The sequence below is a fragment of the Heterocephalus glaber genome, unplaced genomic scaffold, assembly GCF_053883595.1.
Source record: "Heterocephalus glaber isolate CG9 unplaced genomic scaffold, H.glaber_assembly_v1.0 deba00000809, whole genome shotgun sequence".
Lineage (NCBI taxonomy): Eukaryota > Metazoa > Chordata > Mammalia > Rodentia > Bathyergidae > Heterocephalus > Heterocephalus glaber.
Window position 1 is genome coordinate 4,324,368 of NW_028258163.1, and position 12,427 is coordinate 4,336,794.

Below are 12,427 nucleotides of genomic sequence, written 5' to 3' on the forward strand. Positions count from 1 at the left end.
AACTGACCTTGGCTCTTCCCTCCTAGAATTTACAGTTGAGGAAACAGTAAATCATCAAATTAATGTATATTTACCAATAAAACTGAAGGAAAAGTACAAGTGTGCACCTGTAATCCCAGCTACTTGGGAGGCTGAGGCAGGAGGATCTCAAATTCAAGGCAAGCCTGTTCAACTTACTGAGATGCTAACTAAAAAAAGAAAGAAAGAAAGAAAGAGGGATGGGAGATGTACTCAATGGTAGAGCACACCATTATGATTTATATCTGGATATGTATTTTTCAAAGTTTACTTTGACTATATCATAGAGCCTGGACTGAAGACATTAGGAGGCTGGCCATGGTTCAGGTTGATACAGTAAGAAAAGGAGGAGCTGAGTGAGCCACTGCTGGCCCTTCACTCACCTGTGGGCATGGCAACCGCCCTGGTGATTATCCACGTTTAAGCTTGGGAAGCCGTGATGCCTGAGGGGGCAGATCATCAGTTCCAACTCCAGTGAAAGATGGATGGGAGGCCAGCCCTGACCTGAGTGTGCCCCCTTGCACACTGTCAACACCACCACCAGCTCCTTCGCTGAGAACTTCTCAAGGCAGGCGGTGGCACCACTGAGCCAAATCCCCAGCCCTGCTGAGAACTTCTCTACCGCCTCCAGCAGCAGCTTCGCCTACAACCGCAAGTTGCCCTTCCTCCTTTTCCACTTGCCCTTCTGCCAGTTCTTGCTGCCATCATCCCGTGATGTTCGGCAAACATAGCTACTTACTATGAGGTGTACACTTGGCAGTTCTTTCATTGTGTAGACAAGAACCTGGATTATTTTTGGCCCATTCAACTGTAACAAAATGAGAAATGGAAGCCAGGGGTGGTGGCACACCCCTGTAGTCCCAGTACTCAGGAGGCTGAGGCAGAAGGATCCCCGTGAGTTCAAGGCCAGCCTGAGCTACATAGTGAGATCAAGGCCAGCCTGAACTACATAGTGAAACCTTGTCTCAAAAACAAAAACACAAAAGGGAGAAATGGTGGTGGCTGAGCCATGATGATGATGGTGGTGGTGGAGGAAATGGAGAAGCAGACACATGGACAGCAGCTTTGGGAATAGAGTCTCAAGACCAGATTGGATGGAGTGGAAGTTATTAGAGACAGCTGAATTAGATAAAAATTAGTAGGCAGTCATCGAGAGATTGGGCCCTCAAAGGAGTTAGTGCAGAGGATGAGATAGCAAAATTGTGGCTGGAGGCTGTGTGTGGTGGTGCACGCCTGTAATCCTAGCACTCAGGAGGCTGAAGCAGGAGGATCACCATGAGTTGGAGGCCAGTCTGGGCTACATAATGAATCCAAATCCAGCCTGAACGACAAAGCAAGACCCTGTTTTAAAAAACAAAACAAAACAAACCCAAAAATTGTGACTGGAGGTAAACTTGAAGAGGGCCAGGCCTCACAATGGAGATGCCATAGCCAGACCTGTGAGCCTCTCTAGAAATAAACAGCAGCCTGAGATTGTACTGTAATCAGTACCACCTGGTCCAGTGGGCCCAGAGAGGTGCATAGATAGGGGACCAGAATACCCTGACCCATACTCCCATCCTTTCCAGCTGTGCCTTTGTTGTTTCTTTTTTTTTTTTTTTTTTGAGGCGGGGGGCAGGTTGCACTGTGTAGTTCAGGCTGGCCTTGAACTCACTATGCAGCCTAGGCTGGCCTCAAACTCATGGCAATCCTGCTGCTACCCTCAGGAGCACTCAGCCTCCTGAGTGCTGGGGTTGCAGCCCTGGGTTTACCACCACACCTGGCTGCCCTTCTTCTTTCTACCTTAGAAGTTATAGATAAGATCAGGTTAGTGATGCTCACCATATACCCTTGCTATGTGCCTTGCTTTTCTGTTGGATCAATATTAGCTAAGCGACTAATAATCTTACAGGTAGTTTGACCCATAGCTATCCAAGTTGCACCAACACTGTGATCTTGCTGTACGCCATAGCTTTGGACAAAGCCTCAGTGAGAAGACCCTTCCTGTCTCTCAGGAGCTTTCTCTCAGTAAACCTTTCTTGCTCTTAATGTCCTTTGTCCTGGCCTCCATTCTTCGGTATGAGCACATCTGACGTGGGACATTAATGGTACAGGTGGGGAGTTACTTCCCCATGCCAGAAGGAGGGGGGAGGGACATAGAGATGTTGAAGATGATTCTCAAGCTTGAGGAATTGTGTGGCTAGACACTATTTTATATAGGGTGGGAGGGGAAACTGACATGGTATTTGTACTTGAAATGCCTTTGAGATATTTCAGCGGATCGCTTAAGCAGGCAGTTGGAAATATAGGCTTGCACCTGGAGACATTCTGGGTTGGAGGTATACAGTTGGCCCTTCATATTTTTGGGTTCTATGTATGTGCATTCAGCCAACTGTAGACTTCAAATATTTAGGAAAAGCTTGTCTGTATACTGGACATGTACAGACCTTTTTCTTGTCATTATTTCCTAAACAGCCCAGTGTCAGAATGACTTCCATAGCGTTTACTTTATATTAGGTATTGTAATCTAGAAATGACTTAAAGTACGGGAGGATTTCCATAGGTTATACGAAAATAGTGTGTCATTTTACATCCGGGATGTGAGGTTTTGGTGTCCTGGAGAGAGGGGTCCCAGACCAACGCACCTATAGATCCCCAGAGACAGCTGTGCTCTTGAAGTTGTCAGTATATGGATGGAGTTAAAGCTATGATTCCCAACAATTTCCAGAGAGGTGTAGAGAGAGCCTCAGGCCAAGGATAGGAACCCCAGCACTTAGAAGTTGTGAAGAGGGTGGGGGATTTAGCTCAGTGGTGCCGCCACCTGCTTCCTGAGCGCAAGGTCCCAAGTTCAATCCCTGGTACAAAAAAAAAAAAGAAGTTGTAGTTGTGAAGATAAGAAGGTGCCTGCCAAGAAAGCTGATAAAGAGGTGCCAGCGAGGTGAGGACAAAGAGCAGGGTGGTTTCCCAGGATCAGGGAGCAGGGAGTGGTAAACCATGGCAGGAGGGAATGTACTCTATGGAAAACAGTTGAAAGTGCAACAAGATAGGAATGGAAAGGGTCCATGTGCAGCAAATCCCCAACTTATGAATGAGTTCCATTCTGGGAGAACGTTCAGAAGCCCAACAAAGTGAGTCTTATACACTTTTGACATGAATACACAATGTAAAGCATTAAAAAACCAAACACGAAAATATTGTGAATAAACTATTTCTACTCACAGTTGCCTCAAAATGCTGGCACCATACAGTACAACTGGCATATAGGGGATTGCATGGAGTGAACTGACAAAAAGAGAGTCACTCACTGGAGGAGGGAGGGAGGAGCTGAAAGATCTCCAGCAGCAGGAGATGGAGGGGAGGTGGAATTTGGCCCACACCTGATGTTGATGATGTTTTGGTTTTTTTTTTGGTACCAGGCATTGAACTCAGGACTTTGCGCTAGCAAGGCTGGTGTGGTGCCACTGAGCTAAATCCCCAGCCCGATGATGGGCTTTTTGATGGATTCGATTTAGGTTCTACCCTCTCTTGAAAAATGATCTAGTGATGTCTGAGTAGTAGCTCTTTTTTTCTGATCATAGATGACTCTGTAGCACTGGATGGCAGTCTGAATGGCTGATGCAACCTTTGTGTATTGTTCTGAGCTCGACCCTGTGCCTCAAAACTAACAGTGCCTCTTCAAGTAAAGAAGATCTTCTTGCCATTTCCTATGTGTTGAGTCTCTTTGGTTCTTGAGTTACATCTTCTTCTTGGCTCTCTTTGTCTACCATCTTTTCACCTTGGTCCAATCTCTCATTTGTTTTGTTTTTTTGGTTTTTTGGGTACTGGGGATCGAACTCGGATCCTTGTGCTTGTGCAGCAGGCAGTGAAACCACTGAACTAAATCCCTGGCCCTTAATCTCTCATTTGTTTTCACTTTTGTTTCCATGGTTGTTGCTTTGCTCTTCCTAGCAGTCCCCTCCACATCACACTGCTTTTCCCCTTGCTTCCAGACATCCCAGGCTCTGACTGAGCTGCTGTACACTATCACACTGTACAGCGAGCACACAGCAGCACAGCTGTAACAATGTCCGGCAGACACAGGAGCTACTTCTTCGATTTGTTTGCGTTTTTGTAATGCGAGGTCCGTTCATATCTGTGAAAGTATGCTACTTGAAAGTTTATAAGTCAGGGGCTTACTGTAGCTTAGCAACAAAGAAGTCATTGGCAAGTTTGGCAGAGAAATCCTGGTGGAGACTGGAGTGGAAGCTGCATTGGAAGGAGTTAAAGAAGAATGTGAGTGAAAGTAGATGGCAGGAGCAAACACCAGAGAGGCTGTGATTGGAACAGAGGAACTGGGAAGCAGCTGGAGATGGGTTGTGGATGGGATCAAAGAAGGGTTTTCTTGAAGATGCCGAGATCCATGGTGTGCTGGTGGGAACAAGTCAGCTGGAAGGAAAAGGGTACTTCAGGAGGGAGAGGGTCTGGTTAAGGATGTGGTGGACCTGGGAGTGTAACTCAGTAGTAGAGCATTTGTCCAACATGCACAAGGCCTGGGGTTCAACCCAGCACTGAAACATTAGGAAGGGACTAAGAAAGATGGGATTTTGCCAGGTGTGGTGTTGTATACCTGTAATCCCAGCACTAATGAGGCTGAGGCAGGAAGGAGGATCAGCATGGTTTGAGGTCAGCCTGGGCTATATAGTTCAAGTTCAGCCTGAACCACAAGGCAAGATCCTGCCTCAAAAACAAAACAAAAAAACCCCCAAGGTAGGTAATTTTAAAAAATATATCTTTTGAGTCTCTACTTAGAACATGTGGAAGATACGAGACAGAAGAGAAGGTCTGACACCCCTCAGAAGGAAATCTTATTCTTCAGCTGCCCCAACACCTTGCAGCCGGCACTGCTGCATGAGGGTCCCTTGGGGTCCTTGGGAGATACTTGCTTTGGCTGCAGCGGGCTTTAGTCACGAAGGACTCTACCCTGTAGCCTCTCTGGGTGACTCCTCCCCTCTGCAACCCTCCGCATTCAGATCTGGGAGAGGCCCCTCCCCACCCATGCCCAAACAGAAAGGCTAGCTCTGGGCGCACAGGAGCCTGCCTGTTTTGCAGGTTATAAGCAGCCTCCTCACATTCTTCATAGGCTTGGCCTGAGTGCTGTTCTTCCTTATGGTACAGCATGAGTTCTAATAGGCCTCTTCAGGATGGCATATTCTTGCATACCTGTGATTTCCATCTTGAGTAGAGCATGCTGAGCTAGCACACTCAGAGCTGGTAACACTGAGGGCAGCTAACGCTGAATGCTCCTGGCAGCAGGGCTGGTGACACGGAAGGTGGCTGACAGCCGAGGATGACGGACAGCAATGAAGAATAGCCAGGAGCCACCATCTGTGGGGGCCAGAAGGATTCCTGAGACATGGGCAGCTGCTGGCTCCAGGTACCAAGCAGGGCTGGTGACACTAGAAGAGCTGCGCTCTGCTGATTGGTGATTTCTATATGAATTCAGCAAGAACCCTCGGCTGATTGGTGACACCTTGGAAGCTGGAACAGGGACCCTTGGACAATGATCATCATCAGGCTCAGGAATGTTTTATTTCCATCTTACATGTGGCTAAAAACCTGCACTAACTGGTGAGAGTTCTGATAACTGTTTTAGTGTCTGTGTGTCATTCTCACATAGGTGGCCATTCTGGCTTGAGTTCAATTGATTTTTCTCTTCATTATGGGCCATATTTTTGCATGACTGGTAGTTGTCTTTTTTTGAGACAAGGTCTTGCTACATCTCTCTGGCTGGCCTTGAACTCACTGGGTAGCCCAGGCTGGCCTTGAACCTGTGGTCCTCCTGTGTCAGTCTCCCAAGAACCTAGATTACATTGTGTACCACCGTGCCTGGTTATGACTGGTTTTTTGTTTTGTTTTTGAGACAGTGTCTCCCTATGTAGTTCAGGCTGGCCTTGAACTCACTATGTAGCCCAGGCTGGCCTCAAACTCCCTGAAATCCTGCCTCAGCTTCCCAAGAGCTGGGATTACAGGCATGCGCCACCACGCCTGGTTTTGACTGGTAAATTTTTATTAAAGATGCCGGCTTTTGTGAATTTCTTGTGTTAGGGTAATGGCTATTTGTTGTTGCTTTTGGAGACAGGGCTTTGCATTATAGTTTAGATTGGCCTTGAAATCACTGTGTAACCCAGGCTGGCCTCAAATTTGTGGCAATCCCCCTGCCTTGGCCTCCTCAGTGCTGGGATGCGGCTGTTTGTCACCATGTCTAGCTATTTAGTACTGGCTATTTTTAGATTTCTGTAAATATTGGTTTGGGGTACAGTTACGTTACTTAGAGTTTGATCCCTTCCAGTCTTGCTTTTAAGATTTGTTACGGGTAAGGGGTTGGGGTATAGTTCAGCTCTAGAGCATGTACTCAGCATGTATGATGTCGTGGGTTTAATCTCCAGTACCCTCCAAAAAGATTTGCTAGGGGATCAGGTGGGGCAGGGTGGTGTTTAACTAGGGCTGATGGGTCCCCATCCTCGGGCTGACAGGGCATGCATTGCTCTTCTCATTGGCGGTTCATCCTTTCCTTGGCCTTGGGTAGTTTCCTTCCATGTAAATAAGGGGTTGTGCTCTGCTAAACACTCGAGGGGCCCTTTGCAGATCCCCAGAACTCTCTTTGCCTCGTGCTGTGTCCTGAGGAAGAGACACCTTGGTGGCCCCGACTCCCAGCTGTCACCTGGGCTGGGGAGTGCTCCTGGCTTGCCTGGGCTCTCCCTCCCTGCAGTGCATCCTGGAAACTCTGGCACAGTAACCATGGCAACTATGGGCCTTCCCAAACTTGTTTCTTTCTCTCAGGCTTCACTGTCCTTTGTCGCCTAAGGTCCAATATCTTGAAATCCATGTCTGTTTGGTCACTTGTTTCAGGCAAGAGGATAAATTTGGTCCCTGCTACTCCATCCTGCCTAGAAAGGGAAGTGGTATCTGAATTTTAAACATTTTTGTTTAAACCATGGAGCTTCAGATTAAAGTTATTCCATTTGGGAGTAAATGATCACCATTTGCAAAGCCAGTCTTTCCTTCCTTCCTTCCTTCCTTCCTTCCTTCCTTCCTTCCTTCCTTCCTTCCTTCTTTCTTTCCTTTAACCAAGTCTTACTATGTAGTTCAGGCTGGCCTTGAACTTGAGATCTTCCTGCCTCAGCCTCTTGATGGTGTTATTACAGGTGTTCACCTCCATTCCTGGCTCCAACTGTCTCATTCTAACCCATGAGCCAAATCATATTTTTCCTTTCCTTTTCTCTCTCTTTCTCTCTTTCTCTCTTTCTCTTCTTTCTTTGTTAGGGATTAAACCTTGTGCCTCACACGTACTCCCCAAGTGCTTCATCACTTAACTACCTCTCTAGTCCCATTTATATCTTCTTTGTTTTTTGTGGTTTTTTTTGGTACTGGGGATCGAACTTTGGATCTTGCACTTTTGAAGCAGGCAGTGGCACCACTGAGCTAAATCTCCGGCCCCCATTTAATTCTTTTTTTTTTTGGTACCCAGGATTGAACTCCGGTCCTTGTGCTTGGGAGGCAGGCAGCAGAACCACTGAACTAAATCCCTGGCCCTAATTCTTTTTTTGAAACAGGGACTTGCTAAGTCACCCAAGCTATGCTCAAAGTTGCAACCCTCCTGCCTCAGCCTCCCAAGGGTACAGGTGTGCACCGCCATGCTCTGCCAGACTTACTATCAGAACCTCATATTTTATGCCCACTCAAATAAATGTGACTAATATGCATCCTTTGTCAACTTTCTCACTTTTGAAATTGAATTTTTCTTTTTTTGGGGTGGTGCTCAGGATTGGAACCCAGGGCCTCACCCATGCTAAGCATATGTTCTACCACTGAGCTATACCCTCAACCCTGAAATTGATATGTATGAAATATATATATATATATATGATATTGCAGTGCTGAAGATTGAACGCAATGCCTTGCATGAGAATGGTTTAAAGCATATGTTCTCTCAGCTACACCCCTAGCCCCATGACACTAAAATTTCTTTTCTTTTCTTTATTTTAGGTACTGGGGATCGAACTTGGGTCCTTCCACTTGTGAGACAAGCAGCGGAACTACTGAGCTAAATCCCTGGTGACACTGAAATTTCTTTATGTGAGCAAAGTGCTCCCAAATTGAGCTACATCTCAGCCCTGAAATTGAATTTTTTGGTTTATTTTGAGACAGGGTGTCACTATATAGCCCAAGCCAGCCTTGAACTCGCTGAGTAATCCAGGGTTGCCTTGAATTTATAATCCTCCTGCCTCTGCCTCCAGGTGCTGAGATTTATAGGTATGGGCACCACACCTAGCTTGAAATTGAATTATTTTTTTTTTGGTACTGGGGATTGAAGTCAGAACCTTGTGCTTTCGGGGCAGGTGGCGGAACCACTGAGCTAAATCCCCAGCCCTGAAATTTAATTCTTTTTTTTTTTTTTTTTTGGTACCGGGGATCAAACTTGGGTCCTTGTGCTTGCGCAGCAGGCGGGGAAACCACTGAGCTAAATCCCCAGCTGAAATTTAATTCTTAAAAGGAGACGACGGTGTAGGAACTTCTAGAAGCTCTTCCAGGCTTTGCTCTCTCAAGGACTTCCTGACACAGAGGATTCTCAACTATTCCTGGTTGTCTTTACAGTGCAGAGGAAGGTTTCAGAGCAGGACTGAGAATTGGGAAAGGAGAGGCCAGGATGGAGAACTGCCAGGAGCCTCAGGGCCACCAAGATGAAATGGGAACACAGGTTGGAGCTGGCTCTGGATAGTGAATCCTTAAAACTATCTGCATCTAGGGCTGGGGATTTAGCACAGTGGTTCCGGGGCCTGCCTCGCAAGCATAAGGTCCTGAGTTCGATCCCCAGTACCAAAAACAAAAACAAAACTATCTGCGTCTGTTATGTTCGAGAAAGTCTCTTTTGTGGAGACAGTTCATGGAGAGAGAATTCTAGTTTAAAGGCCTTGGATTCAGTGTGTGAAGCCATTGACTGCTTCCTTTGTTGTAAGAGAAGGAATGGGAAGAGTAGCAGGTAGGGATATGGGTCAGTAAGTTGGAATTTGATATCTTTCTACCTGAAGGCTGGAGTTTTCTTTATGAAGAATGAAGTTTTTCTGTGCACTGGAAGCAGGTGTTGTGGTAGGGAGATGGAAGGCAGCAGACATCTGAGGAAGGTGGAGAAAACAGCAGATGGTCTCAACAAAGAATGGAAACCAGTACTGAGAATGGAAAGTAAGGCTTGGGATGTTGCTCTGTGGAAGAACACTTGAACACTTGCCTAGCATGGCCAAGTCCCTGGTTGGTTCAATTCCCAACACCAGGCCAGGGATTTAGCTCAGTGGTTTCGCTGCCTGCTGTGCAAGTGCAAGGACCCGAGTTCGATCCCCGGAACCAAAAAAACAAAAAACAAACAAACAAACAAAATAAAATAAACAAATCTACATCCATCTGCTCAGTGGCGTGATTTTCTTTGTCAGTACTGAAGCTTAGGTGTCTGTAAATTTGGTAAAATATAGATTTTGTCTCTTTGTTGAGACTTCATGGGAATAATCATACAGAGGCCTAATAATTATAAAAGAAATTTAGCAAAGTCTTTCCAGCTCTTCCTCACAGCCAGACAGACATTTACCAAGCACACAGTGGTTTTCTGTTTCACATCTTCCTGCGGATTGAGTTGGTTTCCTCCCCCAAGCATCAATACCTGCACACTTTGCGCTGCAGTTGTCAGTGTCAAAGGGTAAAGAATGCCTGGTTTTTCTGTTTTCAGGAAAATTAGATTGAAACTCGGGCATGAGTGCCACAGTGCTCATCTATGTTATCACAAATAAAACGAGGCTGCTGTGGCAGGAATGTCTGGCCTTCCTCTCTGTGTGACAGGCAAGGTGGGAAACAATGCGTCTCTGCCTCCCCTTTTTTGTGTTGGGGATTAAACCCTGGGCTTCCTGCACAGTAAGAAGCATTTACCACTGAACTATCCCCAACTGGTATCCTCTTTCCTGACAGCCTCACCTGTTTCTTTGTCCTCTCGTGCACTGGGGGAAGAATGGAATGAGTTGGAGGGAGGTGAAGAAGTTTGCCTTGTAAACCTCTTGTAAAATGTCTCTTTCCAAATCAGTTCAAGCTGAGATATGGCCTGAATATCATGGTAAAAGATGTGCCATAGGTCGTAAAATCTAAGAGTCTTTCAGTCCATTCAATCTGTGTCCAACATTGTCACTCTAAAGGCCCCAAAGCACCACAACCACGCAGGGGTAGAAGGGTTTTCTCAAAGTAACCAAGTTCCTAACTTGTTTTATTGTTTTTGAGACAGGGTATTGCTACGTAGTGCACGCTGCTCTCCACTCGCAGTCCTCCTTCCTTGGCCTCCCAACCAGTGTGATGATAGGCTCTGGACAAATCCAGGCCTGCACCACCATACCTGGCTATGCCAGGTTATATTTCAAGGTGCTCTTTGATGGTCTAGTGCTTATAATTTAGCGCTTTCACTGCTGTGGCCCAGGTTCGATTCCCAGTCAGGGAAGCCTTTCTTCTGGCTGTGGTTATAACTCAGTGGTAGAGCCGTGTCAAGGGTCTGTGGCACACAGAAATGGCCCCAGGTCCCAGTTGAGTGTCCATGTAGTCCTATTTTAAAGTGTCTCAGTGGAGAGAAACTATTTCTTGAATTTTTCAGGGCAGACATGGATGCTTTGAGTGGTTTTCATACACCTTACTCCATGCTTCTAAGCCACGTAAATCCAGGGCCACCCTCATAGTAACCACCGAAATAATAACTAAGAAAATAAATATGCTTAAACACAAAGCAAGTTGGAAATGCTTTAAATCCTATGTCCTGAAGTCAGGGCTGGAAAGGTAGGCTGGATTACCCACTAATGTGTGTTGCCTACTGTTGGCTTGGTTACTCTAGCTGTGAGGTAATATTTGTTTGTTTGCAGTACTCCAGGTCAAACTAAAAGCCTTTGGGCATGCTAGGCAAGCACTCCTCCTACCCAGCTACAAACCCAGCCCGAAAGAGATCATTTTAGATTACGGAAGGGTTCTTTCAGCCCTCTGGGCCCGGTGACATAAAGAACAAATCCAGTCAATGCATCAGCTGCTCTGGCTCATCTGCCTATCTGTAGGGTTATGTGGCCATGGCCTGTAAGACTGGGACCTAGAAATCCCCGAGAGGGCCCAGATTCCTGGTGCCCACCCATCCACCCACCTGCTAGACTCCCTAAGACTTTGTTTGAGTGTTTGAAGCCCCAGTCCCAGGCAGCAATAGCTCCTTTTGCAAGACACAAAAGAGGGAGCAGATTCTTTAGGCTTCATGTACCTCTTAGTCCCCCGCACGCAGTGCAAGAGCCTACGTGAGCTACTTGGGAGATGCTCCTTCCTCTTTCGAGTCAAGGCTGAACTCTTTTGTTTTCTTTTCTTTTCTTGTCCTCTTTTTTTTTTTTTCTAGTGCTGGAGGTGGACTCCAGGACCTGGTGCATACTAAGCACACAGTACCTCACCCCAGCCCAAGGCAGAATGGCTTAGGCTTAGGAAGATGGGTCACCTTGTCCTCCCCAAGACCCATTATCTGGTAAGATCAGGGGTCTCTAGCCTGGCTGTGTGATGAAAGAGGGACACAGTCCATGTCACAGAGAAGCTAGGACTCTGATGTAGGCCAGAGAGACTGAATACTACTTGGACATAAAGAAAGAGACCCAGTTGGATGTGGTGGCACATGCCTGTAACCTCAGTACCTCTGGGAGGCTGAGGCAGGAGGACTGCAAGTTCCAGTCTAGCCTAGGCAACTTAGTGAGACCCTGTCATAAAAAGAAAAACAATTTAAAAACGGGGGTGGGGGGAGAGGGAGAGGAAGAGGGAGACTGAAACTCTCAGAGAGACAGGTCCAAATTAGGTCCAAATTTGGTCCTAGTCACACCCTTGCTTTCCTGGTGTCAGGATTTTTTTTTTTTTTTTGGTACCAGGGATGGAACTCAGGACCTTGTGCATGCCAGGCAGGCACTGTGCCACTGAGATAAACCCTGGCCCAGGATTTTTTTTCCTGAGACAAGGTCTCCCAGTGTAGCTTAGTTCAGGCTGGCTTTGAACTCTTTATATAGTCCAGGCTGGCCTCGAACTTGTGATGATCCTCCTGCCTCTGCCACCAGAGTGGTGGGATTATAGGTGCACGCCACCATGCACAGCTGGTCAGGAGTTTTAGTTTTGTTTTTGGAACTGGAGTCTTGTCATGTTCAGGTTGGCCCCGAACTCCTGGGCTCAAGTGATCCTCCTGCCTGAGCCTCCTGAGTAGCTGGGATTATAGATGTGTGCTGCCTGCCTGGCCAGGAGTTACTTATCTTGCAAGAAGCCAACTTACATGGTCAACTCTCCATATCAATCATAGGTTCTGCATCTGTGGACTGAACCAATAGCAGATCAAAAATATTAGTGGAAAAAAGAATCACATCAGAAC